This window comes from Epinephelus fuscoguttatus, linkage group LG7 (assembly GCF_011397635.1).
Source record: "Epinephelus fuscoguttatus linkage group LG7, E.fuscoguttatus.final_Chr_v1".
Taxonomy (NCBI): domain Eukaryota; kingdom Metazoa; phylum Chordata; class Actinopteri; order Perciformes; family Serranidae; genus Epinephelus; species Epinephelus fuscoguttatus.
The window spans coordinates 1,733,718-1,749,839 of NC_064758.1; positions in this window are offsets into that span (position 1 = coordinate 1,733,718).

The following is a 16,122-nucleotide window of genomic DNA, read 5'->3' on the forward strand; positions in this document are numbered from 1 at the left end:
CTTTTATGTGCATCTGGACAGCATACACGTGTACCAATTTTCATGTTCCAACTCCAAAAAAAACCCTATGGGGAGGGTTTTTTGAAAATTTCAAGGGGGCGCTATAGAGGCATTTTGTCCCCCCCATGGGCGATGCCCCTATCAGATGTAAGAGCTCGCCATTCTTGTCCTGTGTATTAATTTTCATGAGGAGATGAGGTCGGTGAAGCCATCAAAATGCCAAACGTATTTCGTGGCGAGGGATTGATAGTCGCCACGCCACCACATGGACTCCATTAGATGTAGCTTCACAGTGTTCATAAGGTAGCTTCACCAACTTGTTCTGCATGCATTAGAAGTGGAATTAAGTTGATGCGGTCAAGTTTGTGGCATTAGTACATGTTAAAGTAAAAACTGGACACTTCCTGTTTCCACCGGGGGGCGCTATGGGCGGAGCCATCATCGTGTGCAGCAAGTTTGAAGCTGCTGGGATCAATTATGTGGGCATGAGAGCCATTCGAATTTCAATGGCGAGAAAACAAAAAGTCACCAAAATCTGTCATGCCCATAGACTGTATAAAAATAATGAAAATAGAAATATCCGTTTCTGAGGAGCGGGTTTGAAGCTCAAAATACTCAGCTATGGACGTCGCCATCTTGTTAGTGCCTGATTCCGCACAACTCCCGGACAATCAAAAATGGGCAAAGAGGCCAAAGGAAGCCATATTGCTTAAACACGCCCAGCTCGCTCAGCGCTGCTAAGTTCGCTAAGGCTAACAAGATAGGCTTAGAAGCTACAAGGCTAACAAGCTATGTTGCTTTGGCTAGCCCTGTGGTGTTGGCTGCTCCCGCTTGGTGCCAGCTCCCTCACAAACTTGAGGTAAGTTGAGTTTAGCTGAAACTAACGTTATACAACAAACCTTGAAACAATGATTCAGCTGTTATTGAGATTACACGATCTTAAAAATGCTTTGGCGTTTTCAAATATATAACGCTAATTATTTGTTACACTCATTTTACTTTCATGTGCACAGTGTGGAGCATTGGTGACAGCTACGTCCGGCGTGGTGTCCAGAGAGCTGCAGAGACCTTGGGAAGCAGGCATCCGTGTCTGCTGGTTTGGCTGGGGTGGACTGCAGTGGAGAGGCCTTTTCTCCTTCTTTTCCCACTCCCTGCGAGAAAGAGCAGCATCAGATATCCTCATCATCCACTGTGGTGGCAATGACATGGGGAAGGTCAGCAGTGTCAAGAAGCTGGTCAGCATGATGAAGGAGGACCTGCACCAGCTTCACTTCCAGCATCCTGGCATTAAGATAATATTTTCTTCATTGGCCCAAAGGTGCAGGTGGGAGGCTGGTGGCAATCCAGCAAAGACTGATAAGGTCAGGAAATGTGTTTACAGTGTTATGGCTACATTTGTTCATAGTTTAAATGGTGCCATAATTGAGCACCCTCAGATCAGACACATTCATCTCACACCTAGGAGAAATTATATGTTTTTAAAATTTAAAATTTAAAATTAATTACTTAAATTACTTACTTTACTACTCTTAAAGACCACCTCCAATCAAATCTGACTGTCAATTGAAAGGGCAAACAAATCATACGTTACAGATAAAACATAAAGCATTAATGTTTAACATTGTCACTGACAAAAAATTAAGCAGTCCATTTCTGTGTGGGCCTGATTATTTTAACTTTGTACTTGAAGATAACTAAGCACCTTACACCCAGCAGCAGAGCCTGAGAAGATTTTGGAGAATAACCTTTGTTTGCTGCTCTGAAGTCTAGTTTTAACACAGAAGAATGTGACTGGATAAAAGGGCTCAAAGTGAAAAACAAAGAATTAGCTGGACACAATAGTTTTGAAGCCCCCAAGGAGGTATCAATTGTTCACTATGTTGCCAACTCTGAGAGGGTCTTCCTCAGGCAAAGGTATTGTGACGTTTTTATAGTGAGGCAAACAGAAACATAATCAGCCAATTGTGTGTTACGTTTTTTTAGCCTCACTATATAAGCCTCAATACTGAGCAATACCCACAGAACCTTCTCATATGTCACAATGTCACAAATAATACCTCCTGCGGGACTTAAAACTATTCAGTGCTCAAATATTTCCTTGTTTTTCACAAAATGAGAATAGTTTCTCAGTGAAATTTCTTCATTTGTCTTAAAGAAATGTTCAAACAAAACCAGCATATAACATCAGCTTTTCATTTTTTTTTACATTCTGCTAAGATAAATGCAAACTCGGGTAAATGTTAAGACATAAATGAAAACATTAAGATACCATTAATAACTATTATATTTTGTTAATGGTTTAAATCACCACTATATTTCCAATCATCACAGGAAACTGATGAATGACAGCTTTAAAAAAATTGCTTTTGCTCTAAAGTAAATTTTGTCTGATCCATTTTATATAGCAAAAGTTATAACCATTACACAAACAGTTTAACAAAATAAAGTCAAAGCTTGCATTCATGAAAACATCCATATTAAAAGGTTACAAATAGTACACTTGAAATAAATGAAAAGATTTTTAACACTAATTATAAAATCTATGAATTAGGACCCAGTGTCATAATTTGCAAAATCTTAATTTCTTGTGAAACAACCTCTTTACTGTGGCGTAAATATCACATTGGCCTAGGCGTTGTAACTTTCCTCAGGTGTCCTATATGAGAGAAAGATGACAGGTTAAAAACACAGGTAGAAAACATTGACTACAGCCTGTTTTCGTTAAAAGCCCACTCACCACCAAAATGATCTTATTGCTGAGTAAGTGGCTGTCATTCATAAAATAATTTTGTGCTCATGTTCTGTAGATATTTGACTTTATATTTGAATGTGATTTTAAATTTAACAGTGTACTACCAAGACAAATGGAGTATGAATGTACAGTATGCAATTCATCCACATTAAAATAATTGTTGCTATCAAAAGGGAAACTGAACTGTTCTCAAAGCTCACTGCCACTGTGGAATCATGCTATGTTCGGCTGTCTCATTATGAGAATATTTTATTCCATTGGTTCTTCCCAGACTGTGTGTGGGGAAAAAGGTAGTAATTCTCACTTTGATAAAGGGTCTTTGCATAAAAGGCACTAAAATGTTAAAGTCGGTAAATACATGTCATGTTCCTTGATTGATAAAATCTTCATTTGGCCTTTTGCATCAGGGGAACACTAAACTGCACTGGTGTGTCAGTAATTTCACCTTATCATGTCCTAGCAACCATGCCCCTTGACATAGAGAAAAGCTTTTAATAACTTTTGATCAGCATGTTCTCAGGATGATCTGTACCAAATTTGAAGTTGATCGGACGAGCTTACTATGAGCCAACCAATTTAACACGTATGCTTGCATACGTGTTCACCAGGCCCCGCGGGCTTGGACCCCTAAAATCTGAACAAAAACAATAGGTTTCTCAGCACCGCTGGTCCTGGGAAATGCGTATGCTTGCATACGCGTTCCCCAGGCCCTGCGGTGCTCGGGCCCTAATAATAATAAATCCTTGCATTTTAATAGGGTCCTTGCACCGCTAGGTGGTCGGGCCAGCACCACTGGTCCTGGGAAACGCGTCTGCTTGCATATGCGTTCCCCAGACCCCGCGGGCTTGGACCCCTAATAATACAGTAATACATTTTATTTGAAAAGCGCCTTTCAGAACACTCAAGGTCACTGTACAATAGTAAATGGAGTAATAAATAACATTAAGGGGAGACAATAACACAGAAGAAACAACACAGGAAAAAAAACACATGCACAAGAAATAAATGTACAGTGCAACCATAGACAGCATGCTAATTTGAATAGGTGAGTTTTGAATCTGGATTTAGGCAGTGGAAGAAAGTCAATGTTGTGGATGTCAGGTGGGAGTGAGTTCCAGAGTTGAGGAGCAGAGCAGCAGAAAGCTCTGCTCCCTATGGTGCTGAGGCAGGCGGAGGGTACAGAGAGGTGGATGGAGGAGGAGGATCGGAGGGAGTGGGAGGAGGTGGCAATGTGGAGGAGATCTGACAAATATGGGGGGGCGAGGTTATGGATAGCATTGAATGTGTAAAAGAGAATTTTTAATTGAATCCTGAATTTAACCGGAAGCCAGTGAAGTTGCTGGAGGACAGGGGTGATGTGGTGGAATGAGGGGGTTTTGGTGATGATACGAGCAGCGGAGTTTTGTACTGATTGAAGCTTATGGAGGGACTTGTGAGGGACACCAAAGAGGAGAGAATTGCAGTAGTCAATGTGGAAGGTGACAAGGCTATGGACAAGAACAGAAGTGGTGTAGGGGGTGAGGGAAAGGCGGAGACGATTAATGTTGCAGAGATGAAAATATGCAGACTGGTATTATTATTGATATGAGAGTGGAAGAATAGTGTGCTGTCGAGGATGACACCCAGACTTTTAACCTGAGGGGAGGGGGAAACGGAGGAATTGTCACTTTGGAGGGAGAAACTGTCAACTTTAGATAATGTAGATTTCGTGCCCGCAAGGAGGATTTCTGTTTTATCGCCATATGAAATATGAAGAGAACCACTTTAAAGCAGAACTAAATACCCCCACCCATTGCTTTAATCTGTGAATGAGAATAATGATCTGATCTACAGTGTTGAAGGATGCAGTTACATCTAGCAGGAAGATGACCAGTTACCTGAATCAGCAGCTATGAGGAGGTTATTAGCTATTCTCAGTAAGGCTGACTCAGTACTGTGAAAAGCTCTGAAAACAGTTTGGAATTTTTCAGAAATGCAGTTTTGAGCCAAGTGCGACAATAGTTGATTAAAAACTAATTTTTCGAGTAGTTTAGCAAGAAAGTGGAGTTTGGAGATAGGTCTGTAGTTATTTAGGACTGAATGCTTGAAACTGCATGCTTGAAATTTTGGGGAACCTGACTGGTTTCCAGGAAGCTATTGATAATTGAGAGGATGCTGGGACCAATGGTGTCAAATACTTACTTTGAAGGGTTTGTTGGAATAATGTCGAGAGAACAGGTGAAGGTCTTCATAGAACAGACAATATGATGGAGCTCTGCTAAAGTAATTGAGTTATAGGAATTTAGAACTGCAGTGTTCTTAAGGAAGATTGATAAACTTTTTACAGATGAGTAATACTAGCTCTGATATTTAGAACTTTGTTTCTAAAAAAGTTGGGGAATTCCTCATGTTACGACACATGGATCTAAGCAGGAGGAGGGAGCTGAGGAGGTGACAGAATTTAAAGTACTTTGGGATTATGACGGTTTTTCTTAATAATATCAGATAAATATTGAGCTCTGGCAGTTTTGACAGTCTGCTGGTATTTAACCAAGGGATCCTTCAGAATTTGAAATGAAATCTGCAATTTATCCCACTTCCACTTTCACTCTGCCGTTCTGCATGCTCTCCTTATTTCTCTCATGTTGTCATTAAGCCATGGTGAGGCTAAAGGCTTTTGTTTTTAAGTTTTGGCCAGTGCAACACAGTCAATGGTAGCTGAAACAGTTCTTTTAAATTGTGAGACAAGTTTCTCCATGCTTACATGACGTGGTGCAGCCTCACTGTCAGTAAAAATGGGAGCTTTCCTGTAGGCCTCTGCAAACCTAATAGCAGTGGAGAAATGTATAATGTGGGAGTGGAGAAGAGCAGGGCGGATAGAAGATGCATGTGGCAAATTGAGATCAAAAGTGATAGCCTTGTGATCAGATAGGTGAAACTCTTCTGTCACAGTGTTGAGATGGATAAACCAGTAAAGAGGACTAAATCTTGCGTGTGGCCTTTAACATGGGTAGGGCCATTCACAGACTGATGTAGACCAAAACATTCAAGTAAGTTTATAAAATCAAGGGTCATGACATCAGAGGGACATCAAATGTGGATGTTGAAATCACAGAGAATAGAAATGTTGTCGTATTTTGGAACAATGTGGGAAAGGGGATCAGAAAATTCACAGATAAAATTGACATTTGGCTTAGGGGGTCTGTATACTAGTAGGCAGAAAATGGGTGGGGTGCCATCTATCATGAAGGCGAAAGATTCAAAAGATGAAAAAGGAGCCATTAAAGTAATGGAGCACTTGAGGGCTTTTATGTAAATTACGGCAACTGCACCACCTCATGCAAGTAGTCTTGGTTGATGAAAGTGAGAATAGTCTGGGGGAGTTGCTTCAGTGAGAGGGGAGAGGTCATCAGAGGTAAGGCATGATTCAGTGATGAAGAAGCAGCCTAGATTATTTGACAGAATATAATCTTGACAAATAAATGATTTATTTGACAGTGATCTCACATTCAACAGACCAAACTTGGAGGGAGGGGATGATGGGGATGGGATTATATTGGATGTAATATTAATAAGATTGTTGTAGTTTACTGGGCGAGATGCTTTTAAGACAAATTTATGGAGTCTAAGTTTTAAACAGACTGGTATGTGACTTACAGGTGGAGTAGGTGAAAAAGAGTTTGACAGTCTATGCTTCATGAGTGGTAGGGGATGAAATTGCCCAGGTGTTGCATAAGTTTCGGTTGTATTTAGGAACCCTATCAGTGTAACTACGGTGACACTGAGCATTCTTTTGATTGTATGTTTGTGTTATTTCATGGTGGCGTGGACTGTCAGACAGTCTGACAATGTACATGATGAAAACATATGCACATGCATTGCAGGTCTGTGATGACATTTTCACAAGAAGGGTCAATATTTTTCTAGATTTTAAATAGTCTAACGTTGGTCCAATGAGTGTGATGGATAATTTTAGTAAAGGATTTTGAATAGCTAGAAACTGTCATCCTTTGAAATCCTTTGTCACAATGTACAGGTTTATCGTCTAGCTGCATGTACCTGCAACATTGCCTCTCATTGATCTGTGGCTCGGATAGCATCTCACTTATACATAGCTTTTTTTCTTTTTAAAGATATTTTTTGGCATTTTTTAGCCTTTATTTTATAGGACAGACAAGCGTGAAAGGGGGAGAGAGAGAGGGAGTGACATGCAGCAAAGGGCCACAGGCTGGATTTGAACCCGGGCCACTGCGGCAGCAGCCTTGTACAAGGGGCACCTGCTCTACCACTAAGCCACCGACACCCCACTTATACATACCTTTGGATGAAAGTATCTACCAAATGAATGATGGCTCCTTTTTTTTCTCATGCATAGCGGGTACACTGGCTCTACATTTAAAGTCCAACTGAAATTATATTTGTTTTATGTGCTACAGCATAAATATCTGTTGTGTAAATCACATTTTCTGTACTCTCCTTTGCAAAAACCACTGCAGAAAAGAGACAAATTAATGTTTTGTACATAATGCCCTGTGCCTGTGCACTCAACAGATTATGTTTGGTTCTCTGCCTGTTCTATGTATATGAACAACTTCTTTGCATACAGCCAATCCATCCATTCACCCATCCATCTTTAATTTGTAACCACTTATCTTTTACTGGCTCTGCGGGGTCCTGGAGCTGATCCCAGCTGAGATTGAGCAAGAGACGGGGTGCACCATGGACAGGTCTTGAGTCAATCACAGGACCCAATCAAAGCATTTAATTTTAAACTGTATTTGACAAGCAGAGAAAAAAAAAATACAGTTAAGATGTTGGAGACGGATTGGGAATGGAGAAGTTGTTCACATTACAAAAAACATCATATTTCCTTTAAGTGTCAATGGTAGGTAAATTATACAATTCATTATCTACATCCTTAAAAATATGTAAAATAAAATAGCCAGGTTTAATGGCACTTAAATATTGTATCTGTTTTACCTAATTTGACTGAAATCTGCTGACTTGCAGCTTTAAAGAAAAGGTCAGTTTTTTCCATGACATAGTTACCCTTTATTATTTGAGTAGAGGCTTGTGGCACCTCAGGTTATCACCTTTTTTTAGTTTTCTTTTTCTTTTTGTGTTTTTTTTTTTTTTTTTTTTTTACTTGCAGCCAAAATTATTAAGCATAAAGGGCTGTAACATTTGCTGTCACTCACCAACATTGCAGCTCCCTGTCTGTTTCCTTTACACCTTTACCAGGATTACTGCCAGTGGCGTAAAGTAGTTGTGATGGGCCCCAGTGCACAGTATTATGACGGGCCCTGTGCACACTACTGTGAACGTATCGTCTCATCACATGATCAGAGACTTGACATTGGATAACATCAACATACATATTACTCAGCAGTCAGAGTATAACAAAAATTGCTAAAGAAATTATTAATTTCATTAAACAATTTTAATAGTCGATTTATAGTTGAAGAATGTTTGATTTATAGAATAGGTGATTTATAGTTAAAGAATTAGCTTACCATTTTGTTATAGATGCTATTGACTATTTTGCAAAAAAAGGAAAAATAAACATGACAGAGATCAATCAATCAATCAATTTTATTTATAAAGCCCAATATCACAAATCACAATTTGCCTCACAGGGCTTTACAGCATACGACATCCCTCTGTCCTTATGACCCTCACAGCGGATAAGGAAAAACTCCCCCAAAAAACCTTTAACGGGGGTAAAAAATGGTAGAAACCTCAGGAAGAGCAACTGAGGAGGGATCCCTCTTCCAGGACGGACAGACATGCAATAGATGTCATACAGAACAGATCAACATAATAAATTAACAGCAATCCGTATGACACAATGAGACAAAGAGAGACAGAGAGAGAGAGAGACAGAGACAGAGACAGAGAGAGATGCAGGGCAGACAGTAATGACAGTAGCTTACAACAACATTAATGAAAGTAATGATATTATAATAATAATTATATAAATTATAATTCTGTTATTGTGGTACAATATGTTGAAAGTATATATAAATGTCTGATAGTATACATATGTGACAATAATCATATGTGTATAATAACAGTAGAAGTATGACTAATAGTAACAGCAGCAGCAGGAGGCATCTGGCAGGACCACGGCAGCAGCACAACCACACACGTCACGCTGTCCAGGCACCGCTGCGATATGAGTTAACCTGCGAGACAGTGGAGCACAAAGGCTTCGGAGAAGAAGCTGAGTTAGTGACATGCAGTACGGCCGAGTATACAGGACATGAGAGAGAGAGAGAGAGAGAGAGAGAGAGAGCTCAGGGGGTGGGCTGGCACCTCTCCAGCCACAAGTCCATGCTCCGCACTTGGTCCGGATGGGGACTTGAGCTGGAGACCCTCCGGTTCCCAACCCAAGTCCCTATGGACTGAGCCACTGCCACCCCCCACCAAGTTGCTGCTACATGTACCAGCTAACAGCGAAAGGAGGGGCTGAAATGCAGCTGCTGGACAGAGCCATGATCTGTTTGGAGACCGATAACAGGGAAAACAAATCCACATATTTGGATAAAAAAAGAAAGAAGAAAACATAAGTTAGCATCATGTAATGTGTGTTTTCTAATCTGGTGGAAGGATTTTTCAGTCAAAGTTTAAAACAACAAAGATATGATTGGTGGTTTGCTAGGAGATGGGATGGGAGCATGGAGAAGTTGCACAGGATCCTCAACAGCATGAGTTGCCAGAGCTCCCTGTTCCTGTCTCCCTGAATTGGGCCAGAAGTTTCTGTTTGGCTGTCTCCCTGCTGATGCTGCCACATAAGTAGAGTGTCTCCGGCCACAGTAATCCCAATTCCAAAGAAAGAGAGGCCCGACAAGAAAGAGGCACAACCAACCCTTGTAACCCCCTCTAACCAGTGAAAAAAAAGCCTGCCCCGCCCCACATTCGCAGTATTGATTACTGTCACCAACGTGACTCCACTGAACCCCTTCTGTTCCTGAGCTGTGTTTTTGCAGTACATGATCTCAGAGTGAAGCTCACCTTTGACCTTTTGGATATAAACAGTCATCACTTCATCATTATGTCCCATTAGACATTAGTGTACAATTAGTACACTAGCTGAATCGAAATAGCTGAATATCTGAGATCTACTAAACTATACCGAAGAAACAAGAGACAAACACTAACCACAGGATGGATGACTCTTCCTCAAACACACATTGGCCCAAAACCCCATATTTCCATGCACTGCTGGCAAACTGGGACACCTTTATTGGCAAACTTGTATTCAGATATAGGCTGATATAAACAACAACAATGATGATAATAAATATCACTTTTTTAAAAAAAGAGGATTGTAGGTACAGCAGATTCACCATTCTCCCACGCACTCCATCCCATCCGTGAACGCTATGTCTCAAGAACACCTTAAGGGAATTTCTTCAAATGTGGCACAAATGTCCACTAGGATTCAGTGATAAACTGCTTAGAATTTAGTGATCAAAGATCAAAGGTCAAGGTCACTGTGACTTCACAAAACCTGTTTTTTGCCATAATTCTAGAATTCATATGCTAATTATGGCAAAATTGTACACTAATGTCTAATGGGACATAATGATGAAGTGATGACTGTTTATATCCAAAAGGTCAAAGGTGAGCTTCACTGAGATCATGTACTGCAAAAACACAACTCAGGAACAGAAGGGGTTCAGTGGAGTCACGTTGGTGACAGTAATCAATACTGCGAATGTGGGGCGGGGCAGGCTTTTTTCTTTAAGTTGTGTGACACAGCGTTAGCTTAATTTGGCATTAGGACCAGATCAGGACAGTTATTTACTTGATTAGCTTAAAAGAAGGATCACTTTTTGAGATATATATCTCATTAAACATGTTCGTAGCAGTAAAATATTGTAAAACAACTTCTTACCTGGGGAATGTTATTCCCTTCTGCTTGGTTTGAACACTTCTTTCATTTGTACACCCAAATGCAGAGCAAAAATGTGGCATTTTTGCCGAGTCTGACACGGGTCTGAACCGGTCAGAGCACCTAGGCAAGATGGCGGCGGTATTGAACACTAGTAGTACACAGTACATAAGCTTCTTTTAAGCTAATCAAGTAAATAACTGTCCTGATCTGGTCCTAATGCCAAATTAAGCTAACGCTGTGTCACACAACTTAAAGAAAAAAGGTTAACATTTAATGTTATATAATATTACTTATAAAATTATGATGCTTTGTCAAACAGCTATGTCGGTGTATGTGTTATTCCAAATTGTCAACTATCTGTTTCATGGCACCAACGTGACATAACGCAGTATAACCTTAGTAGTTAACTTGTGGCCTGAATTGTAACTACAAATAATGTGGAACTGCGTTTTTCTGACACACTTATTTTGTGTGTAGTTTCCCAAAAAACACAGATAGGAGACGGACATGAGTAGCAGCAGTGAGGAGGACTTTGTCCCGAGTGACTCCTCAGTCATCTGCAGCTGTCACTTCAGACCTGAGGACTTCGACAGGACTGGGCAGACTCCTAAAAATAATACTAGCCTAGCTACTGTACACTGTATTTTTTGTAAATATGACCTAATAATGTAAACAGTTCTGTGTCCAGGCCCCCATGAGCACTGTGGTGTTATACATATGAGATTAAAGCAAAATTTTGTGTAAATATGCAGCTCTAAGTCATTTATTTTCACTTGTACAAAACCAACATTTGTTAATCAGAATCTGCACTGCAGCTCGGCACAACCCTGCTGATACACTATTTTTTGCACATTGTGTGAAATGTGAATAAACATTTATAGTCAAAATTAATAATTAAATGACATCATGGTGGGCATTGTACATCTAGTAAGAAAAAAGAATATTTATTACATGGGGAAAGTTTAGTTTAAATGTGTTGTAGAACTATTACTGTTACTTTATCTACATAAGATCAAATATTTTGGTATGAAAAGCTGCATTTTTTATTTAACCAAGTATCCTGTATCATAACTACATGTCTGACAATTGTAACAAAGCAAACCGCATGAAAATTGGTTGAGAATTCAGCGAGTAATGATGATTTTAATCATAAATAATCTCCTGCCTCAATAGACATACATGCATTAGGCAGCGCGGCTCCACCTGGGCAAGATGGCGGCCGCTCCAATCATAGACATACACAGACGCCGCATTGACTGCCGCTGCCTATTGGAGCTGACGTCCTCGCCGGCCGCCATCTTGGATGGGTCTCGCTTCGCCTCCACAGTGCATTCACTTCTATTGAGGAAGGAGCTGTATGCACAAGTAAAATAGAATAACTCACTGAATTTTCAACTGATTTTCACGCGGTTTGGTTTGTTACAAACGGCACACATGGTGTTTGCTGGTGACCGGTGTCACACCAATAAGACCAGCATACGTTGTGTTTTAGTGCTGGTCTATGCTGTTTTTTTCAGCAGGGGGGGGGATGCTTTCGTACATTAAAAATGCAGGATTTCATGCTTTAATACTTCCTGCAGATAGCAACAGCATGTTATTTATGTCACACACACACACACACACACACACACACACACACATATCTATATATATATATATATATATATATATAGGCTATAGGCCTATACATATATATATATATATATATATATATATATGTATATATATGTATATATATATATATATACAGTATACACTGTATATACTGTATAAACACTATATACACAATACAAAACACAGTATAGCATATTATGTATAGCATAATATGTAGATCTGAGGTTTGCTCAAACTGTCAGCTCCTTTAAATCAGGGCTAAAAACACTATTGTTTACTGAAGCGTACTCTTAGATTAAATACTTACCTGCTGTATTCTACTGCCCGTACTTTTTAACTACACACTGCTGATTTATGCCTTTTATTATTCTACTTCTTTTCTTATCCTGACGGTTCAATGTATTGAGCCTGTTTTTATTTTATGTTACTGTGTTTTATTATTATCACTATCATTCTCAATTTCTATTTCCCTTTTCAATCGACTGTTTTTATTGTTTTAAATTGTGTCTTGTTGCTTTTAATGTCTCTGTAAAGCACTCTGAATTACCTTGTGTTGAATTGTGCTATACAAATAAACTTGCCTTGCCTTGCCTAGCACACCTTTGTGCACATATTCACTTTTCCACCAGCTGTGCTGCAAATATCCCCTGCTGCTCATCCTTCTGTATCTTTTTTCAAATTATCTTGACCACAGTCCCATTGTCATAGTTATAATACCAATACCAAAATTAATTTCAGTGTTTATGTAAATACTGAAAATGTTTTTTACTACTTTTGAGGGATCACAGCAGTCAGTGTAATAAGAATAACTTTACTAATCCCCGAAAAGAAAATTTCAAATAAGTCTTTAAGATCATCTATTTAACAAAGAATTATTAAGTCTGATGGCTGTGGGTATAAAAGAGAGTGGGTGTGTGCGAGAAATAAACTCAATCAACAATAGAGCTTTTTCTTTATTAAAATATATTAATAAATTTATTAATATGCTATACTATGTTTTGTATTGTGTATATTGTGTTTATACAGTGTATATATATGTGTGTGTATATCTATATCTATCTATATAGGCTATATATATATCCATCCCACTCTGGGGTTGAGGTGAATAAAATAACTGTGTTGTGACCTAAATAACATGCTGTTGCTATCTGCAGGAAGTATTAAAGCATGAAATCCCGCATTTTTAATGTACGAAAGCATCCTGTATCATAACTACATGTGTGCCGTTTGTAACAAACCAAACCGCGTGAAAATCAATTGAAAATTCAGCGAGTTATTCTATTTTACTTGTGCATACAGCTCCTTCCTCAATAGAAGTGAATGCACTGTGGAGGCAAAGCGAGACCCATCCAAGATGGCGGCCGGCGAGGACGGCAGGCAGGCAGTCGATGCAGCGTCTATGGGTGCGTCCCAAGTCTCTTATTTTTATAGCGCTACTGCTAGCTCCTCGCTTGAACCGGAAGTCGTTCGAGGTCCGCCATCTTCTAGACCGTCCCAAGCATAGTCTCATGGTCCCAAGCATAGACATATATACATAGGGTGCGTCCCAAGTCTCTTATTTTTATAGTGCTACTGCTAGCTCCTCGCTTGAACGGAAGTCGTTCGAGGTGCGCCATCTTCTAGGCCGTCCCAAGTCTCTTATTTGTGCAGCGAGGAGCTAGCGCTAGGAGCTAGCAGCAAGCTTTAAGCAGCTACGAGCTAGGATGGTCGAGAGGTTCCTAACAGGAAGTCTTTTTCAGCTTGAGGCCATGACGTATAAATACCCGCCCCCTTTATCTGTCTCATTTGAACGAGATGGCGGAGAAATAGCGCAAGTGTACCCGTTACATGCAATGAAACGCTGTAATTCACGTGCCTACGTGACTACAAAGAGTAACGTTAATGATATTTCGTGCAAGACTGTCATGTTGTTATTAAGTTTATTTCATTCACAATCCGTTGCGTTGTTCAGCGGACTGTCGGTGATGTGTGGCTGTTAAATGTACAGCTGCTCATGTCCAGAACCACACGTGTTGATATATATGGGGTGCCGTTTGTAAAGTGTCTCACGCTGAAAATAACATCAACATTTTGCCACATTTAGCTTCAAACAATGTTTAAAAAAGTATTGTGAATTTTTTAATGTCACCTTTTACCACATTTACAGCAATATTTGTTAACTTAGAAATATATTAAATAGTTAAATCTAAATATTAAATGTGGCACCTAAATGTTAAATGTTAAATCTAAATATTAAATCTAAATCTAAATATTAAATTTAAATATTAAATCTAAATCTAAATGCTAAATATAAATATAAATGTTAAATCTAAATATTAAATCTAAATCTAAATGTTAAATCTAAATGCTAAATATAAATATAAATCTAAATGTTAAATCTAAATTCTAAATATAAATATAAATATAAATGTTAAATCTAAATATTAAATCTAAATCTAAATGTTAAATCTAAATGCTAAATCTAAATGTTAAATGTTAAATCTAAATGTTCTGGGTGAAACTAAATATTTAGCTAATATGCAAATTTACACTGCCGGTCACCGGAAGTACCAAAATAAAAGCTCGAGATGGTCAGACTGTGTTTATAGAATCAAATAACGAATTAAAACCAACTTATCGGGGGAAATGGACACTTGAACATACATTAGCGTGATAATAACTACCTAAAATAACAAGAAATGTGTTTGGAGAAATTTTATTTGATGTTTACTTTGAGTTGTTAGTGTCCCTTCGGAGGGAATCACCTGGTTGTTTACAAATACTTCCGGGTAGAAAACCAGCGGCGTTTAGCTACACATATATATGCATATCTCACATTTTTCACGTCACTGTATCACCGTTTAGACTAATCTGGTGTTTGTGAAGTCTATAAACACTATGACTGAACAAACATTACTATCACGTTCTGAAATTAATAACATGGTTATCGTAGATTAGCGGGGCTAACTGTTAGCTGTTAGCCCCGTTAGCGGTGTCTGTAATGACTCACTAACTCTAAACGGTCCGTTAAGAAAATATTTTTTCCAGTGGATGTCTTAGTTACAACATGATTGAGCTAACTGGAGTAGTTTCATGTCGTATCCGACAACGGGAGACATTTAACAGATGACATCCTGTTAGCTTTGCTGCTGCAGCCGCTGATGCTTTCTAGACATCGTGATTTCCCAAAACTGAATAAATACCACACATCGCAACACAAAACTGCTTTGCTCGCTCAATCATGTTGTAACTAAGACATCCGCTGGAAGAAAATATTTTTTTCACGGACCGTTTAAGAGTCAATGAGTCATTACAGACACTGCTAACAGGACTAAGAGCTAACGGTTGTTAGCTTAGCTTAGGTTGTTACTCCCACCAAAGGGACACTAACAACTCAAAGTACACGTCAAATAAAATTTCTCCAAACACGTTTCTTGTTATTTTAGGTCATTATTATCACGCTAATGTATGTTCAAGTGTTCATTTCCCCCGATAAGTTGGTTTTAATTCGTTATTTGATTCTATATACACAGTCTGACCATCTCGAGCTTTTATTTTGGTACTTCCGGTGACCGGCAGTGTGAATTTGCATATTAGCTAAATATTTAGTTTCACCCAGAACATTTAGATTTAACATTTAACATTTAGATTTAGATTTAGCATTTAGATTTAACATTTATATTTATATTTATATTTAATATTTAGATTTAACATTTATATTTATATTTATATTTAGCATTTAGATTTAACATTTAGATTTAGATTTAGATTTAATATTTAGATTTAACATTTATATTTAGATTTAGATTTAATATTTAGATTTAACATTTATATTTAGATTTATATTTAGCATTTAGATTTAGATTTAATATTTAGATTTAATATTTAGATTTAACAT